Source organism: Bubalus kerabau, chromosome 22 (assembly GCF_029407905.1).
Source record: "Bubalus kerabau isolate K-KA32 ecotype Philippines breed swamp buffalo chromosome 22, PCC_UOA_SB_1v2, whole genome shotgun sequence".
In the NCBI taxonomy this organism is placed as follows: domain Eukaryota; kingdom Metazoa; phylum Chordata; class Mammalia; order Artiodactyla; family Bovidae; genus Bubalus; species Bubalus kerabau.
Window position 1 is genome coordinate 54,341,975 of NC_073645.1, and position 5,471 is coordinate 54,347,445.

The 5,471-nt window shown below is 49.2% G+C and overlaps 1 long non-coding RNA gene across 1 annotated transcript; it reads right to left on the bottom strand.

The window, feature by feature from the left end:
• Positions 1–1,397: 1,397 nt before the first annotated feature.
• LOC129636798 (uncharacterized) lies at positions 1,398–5,257 on the bottom strand. The gene is made up of 3 exons (XR_008707124.1): positions 4,891–5,257; positions 4,552–4,757; positions 1,398–1,965 (listed from the first exon to the last, which is right to left on the bottom strand). It is a non-coding gene; the product is annotated as an uncharacterized LOC129636798 (long non-coding RNA).
• Between the last annotated feature and the right edge of the window lie 214 nt (positions 5,258–5,471).

Genomic DNA, 5,471 nt, shown 5'->3' on the forward strand with positions numbered 1-5,471 from the left:
CTGGGTGCGCAGGCTCAGGACTGGCTGGTGCGTGTGATGTTAGCGGCCATCCTCGGTGTCTGCCTCTGGGTGACAAGGGAAGGGGACAGTGGCCCGGAGCACAGCTTAAATGTCACTTCCTCAGAGACACGTCCCCATGTGCATCTGCGGTGACAGCTCCCCCATGTCTCCTGCCCTTACCACCTCGGTCCTTCACGGCACCAGGGCCGGCCCTGTCAGCACCCAGTGGGGCTCGTCACCCATGAGTCCTCTGCCCCGGGACTCCTTTCCTCCCCGCCCCAGCCCCCCCTTCCCGCTGTGCCGTGTCCTTCCCTTCACTCCATGGAGCTGACTCTTCTACAAGCTGTTCTGTTTATTCCTTGTCTCGCTCCACAGCGTCAGCTCTGTGGGAGCAGCAGGACGGTTTCTTTCTAAAGTGTGGTGGTTTTCTGTCTTACTCTCCTCTTGAATGTCAAGGACTGTGAGGTGTCGTGGCTGGATCCCTGCCCTCAGCCCAGGCCTGGCACAGAGCACATGCACTCTCAGCATTTGGGGAAGAACCAGCAATGGTAAGCCTTGTTGCTGCTCCCAGGGGACTGTTAAAAACAAGACAACGGCCCCCAAAGGGGTTGCTTAGTTAGGAACCATGCTAGCAAAATAGACTGAAATGCAGTTTTGGCTCTTCCAGAAATGAAATCTTGAACCAGTCAACCAGGAATCTTCTGATTATCACTAGTTAAGTCATCTGCCTGAGAAAGCTTTCCAGCCTCTAATGGAAAGTAACCTCGCAGTAACCACTGGGATTCTTTGCCCAGTACAACTTCCTTGTTCCCGATCCCTTATGCCTATAAAAGTCTTTCATTTTGTGCAACTCCTCAGAGTTTCTAACTGCTAAGTTGGATGCTGTCTGATTCATAAATCTTTAAATAAAGGCACTAAGATTTTAAAATTTTCCTGAGTTGAATTTTATTTTATTTTAATAGGGCGTATAGCTTAATTTGGAGAAGGCAATGGCACCCCACTCCAGTACTCTTGCCTGGAAAATCCTATGGATGGAGCAACCTTGTAGGCTGCGGTCCATGGGGTCGCTAAGAGTTGGACACGACTGAGCGACTTCATTTTCATTTTTCAAATGGCAACCCTCTCCAGTGTTCTTGCCTGGAGAATCCCAGGGGCAGGGGAGCCTGGTGGGCTGCCGTCTATGGGGTCCCACAGAGTCGGACATGACTGAAGTGACTTAGCAGCAGCATAGCTTATTTTAGATTATATTTGGCTTTTAGGAGATTGTTATAGATTCAATCAAGCTTACTTTGAATGATGTCGGATTCAGGATCTCTGAAGAAGATTTAGCTTCAGGACCAGGGATCAGGATTGATCACTCAAGAGCGTTTGTGTAGCAGAGTTTTATGACAGTGGAAAAGGTCAGAGAAAGCTTCTGACATGGACAGCAGAAGGGGTTGAGAGTGCCTCCCTTGCTAGTGTTAGCGAGGGAGGTAGATACTTTTTAAATTAGTTACTACAATAAATCAAAAGAATGTCTCAAGTGTGTGAAAGTTTTACCAGACCCACTCCCACAATTAACATTTTAGGATAACAGGATTAGAATTTAACAGAAAGATCCTACCAGACCCATTCCCATAATATACATTTTAAGATATCAGGATTAATCAGAAGGTTTTCAGGAAGGAGAAACTGTCCTCAAGCAGGATACATTGTTGTTATATAATCCCTACTACAGAGTGTAAGTGGCTCAGATGGTAAAGCATCTCCGTACAATGTGGGAGACCCGGGCTGGATCCCTGGGTTGGGAAGATCCCCTGGAGAAGGAAATGGCAACCCACTCCAGTACTCTTGCCTGGAATATCCCATGGACAAAGGAGCCTGGTAGGCTACAGTCCATGGGGTTGCAAAGAGTCAGGCATGACTGAGCAGCTTCGCTTTCTTTCACAGAGTTTAAACTGAGTTGTGTAATCGTCAGTTCTGGGCCTAAAGAAAGAAAGAAAAACAAACATTTTAAGTGACTAAGACTAAGGATTGTAGAGAAAAAAAGACGTTTGTCCTTTCCTCCTCCTTGAGAACTCCAGACCCCTCTCTCCTCGGCTTCCCCCGGACTTCTTATCAACCTGCCTAGGAATTGACTCTCTCACTTTGAACACCTCTTCAGCCTGTGAGCTCCATTAGAACATCAGGCCAGAAAGAGAAAAGACCTTGAGTAAATGTTATGATGACTGAATAACTGTACAGATAAAATGACTAAACAGAGTCCATGTGAAGGTTACATTCACTGAATATCAGCTTTTTCTTCTTCCTCCCTCCCTCTTTCCAGAACAGAAGTTCAAGGGACCTTATATCACCCTCACCTCATAAGGAACTCCAGTGGTCTAGGTGAGTTTTATCTTTTTTTTTTTTTACACTGGAGGACATTTCTCAAAACTGAGAAAATCACTACTTGAGGGGCAGGGACCCTCCATGTTGTCTGAGTCAAAACAGAACACTACATGAACACAGGATATTGAGGAGGTGGCTGGGCCCCTGGGCAGCTGGAAGGAGGGAGACAAAGGCAGAGGGTTGTTTTTTCCACCTCCCTCTTCCCAACATGACACACTTGTCCCTCTTTGTACTTAATCAATCTGATCCTGATTATCTGGAGATTGACATGTCTGCTGGCAGATGGTGTGGTCTTAGGTCACAGCATTAAAGGCCACCAGACATCAGTTCTGAGCTGTTTGCAAGACCTAGGACAAGTCTTCAGTGTCTTAGATCTGCTGTTTTTAACCCTGAGCATTGATAGTGGTACTACCTATGTGAGGGTCCAGAGGTAGAGGCATAGGCACTTGGGATTGGTCACTGGGAAAGGCTGCAACCCTGTGAAGGCTGCCCCTAGAATCCCAGCCTGGAACATGAGTGGTACACGGAATATCTGGATGAAGCAGTGAAGATGTCAGCGAGAGACACTCAGTTGGTGCCAGGACAGCATTGAATTAGAGCACTGGGCTTTTCTCCACTCACTTCCAGAGGGTCAGGCCCTATTGCCACTGGCCACATACCCTGAGTGATAACCATCTCCTGGGAACTCCAAGTCACAGCCTGATGGCTGGGCCTCCACAGGGCTGAAGGATGTGTCAGGAGCGGTTTGCCCACAGATGCTGGGCACTCCAGGGCTCTGACAGGGGCTGGTGAGGCTGGCATGACAGGCCCCACAGCACAGGGTATTGGGGTGCCTAGTCGGGGCTGCCATCATCTAGGGCCATGCCACCATGAAGGCACCTGGTAATTTCTGAGCTCAGAAGCTAAAGCAAAGTTGACCCTGATTAGTACTTGGTTGTAAGAGCACCTGGAAAGACCAGGTGCTGTGGGCTTTCCCGCTTGTTTCTCCTTTCATCTCTCTCTCCGTTGGCCACCGCCCCCTCCCCTGGCACAGATGGGCTCTCCTTTGGCCATTGGAAAGTGGACCTATTGTTGAGTCTTGGCCTGGGTGGGTGCTGTGGGGGGTTCTGACAATGGGAAGCACAGTTGGGCTGGCGCCCTCTGTGCTTGCTGGCCACTCTGGGTTGGTGGGCAGGTTGGGTGCCTACAGGAAGGCAGTACTTTATGCCATGGAACTGTGTGCATAAAATGGTTCTCATGGTGACATTGGACCTCTGTGTATTTTCCACATTAAAAGAACTGTAGCATGTGTGTGTGTGTGTGTGTGCATGTGTTAAAGACCTAGGAAAATTCTGAAGCCAAACAAAAAATTGGATTACATGATAAAATACGAATAAGCTTCAAAAACATGACACTGTGTAAGAAACTGGACCTAAATGGCCACAGTTGTACAAAGCCATGTGCTTGAAATACACAGAATAGGCAATTGCATGAGGATGAAAGAGTGAGGAATGTGGAATTAAAAGTGACTGATTAAGGAACACTAGGTGTCTTTGTAGGGAGATAAAATATAAACTATTCTGGATCAGATCGTGATGATGGCTGCACAATATAGAGATGGGCAATCACTAAAATACAGTGCTCAAAGGGGAATTTTTTGGCATATGATATATATCTCAACTTAAAATGATTAATTTGAAGTTTTTTCAAAAATAGCAAAACCCACATATTTCCTCAGTGCTGTATTTGGTTTGCACTCTAAGCTCTGTAGGCAGAAACGAAGACGCCTGTGTCTGTGTGTGCATGCTCAGTCATGTTTGACTTGTTGTGACCCCATGGCCTGTAGATGGCCAGGCTCCTCTGTTCATGGAATTTCCCAGGCAAGAATACTGGAGTGGGTGGCCATTTCCTACTCCAGGATATTTTCCCGATCCTTCACTGTTTCTTCAGAATTTGTCTCCAGAGCAAGGAGTCAGCCACCACCACTTGCCTAGGCTGAGACTCAGGGCACACAGAGGAGTGGGGACGCACTCTGGTGGGAAAGAGGGAAAGCGTGTCCTGCTCAGAGCGTGTAATATGGGGTAGCAGGAGGCAGGCTGGCAGGAAGAGGGCCGTCCCAGGTGACTCCTTAGATGACAGATTTGCTTTCCCCCATTTGGTACTGAATAAAAAGGAAGAAAAATAAGGAAGGTGGCAGTCACTGACCACGCACTGAATCCTGGAGCCCATTGCTTCAGGGGCTGGGGTCTGGTTTTCCAGGTCGGTTGCTGCAGGGCAGGGCCTCGTGGCTGGAAGGAGAGTTTCCCCGACTTCCCAGTGTGTTAAGAAAGTTCTTCATTTCAACATCCTTCTCTGGTCGTCTTCAATTGGATACTCTGTGGATAAACTTGAAACAGTGTTTCTTAAATTAACTGCAAACAAAGGTAATACATACGTTATTGTTGAGTAACAATGATAACGGTGATTTTCATTATAATTAATTTCAAGATTTCTCACTGAACACCCACATTACAATACATATGTTAAAAAGAAATCCACAGCAACCTGTCGGGCCATCTGGTCGACCTCGCCACAGCAGCCACCAATCTGTCGGCTTTGTGATCTTCACACAGATGTATCCGTGTCTCACACCCGCGAAACACAGCGCCTCCACACGGACACCATCCTTTCCACTTCTGAGCCCGGAGAGAATAGAAGGGACGCCGGGCGCCCCTCGCATAGATGCAGCCCAACCCGCAGGAAACCCGTCTGCGGAGTCCTGAGCATGTCACCGGGAACCGTGGCCGCCTGGGAGCAGCCTCAGCGTCGCGAAGGCAGCGGGACGACCTTTCCCCCAAGGTGGCAGGGGAGCGCTTCCGGGCGCCCTTTGGGGAGGAGGACGGGCGGCCCGTGGTCCCTTGCGGTTCCTCCTGTTCTGGACACCAGGGCCGGCCCTCTCCGGGGAGAGGACACACGTTGTGAATAGGGGCTATCGGGGTCCATGCGGGAGGCTGGGAAGACTGGACATGTCTGCGTGCATCCGTGTGGTCCGCACCTCCGGGCGAGTGGGAACCATCGAGAAGGTGTAACCCCGCGGACGCTGGCGCCGTGACCTTTCCTGCTCGCGGTCAGCTGCCACGGCGGTG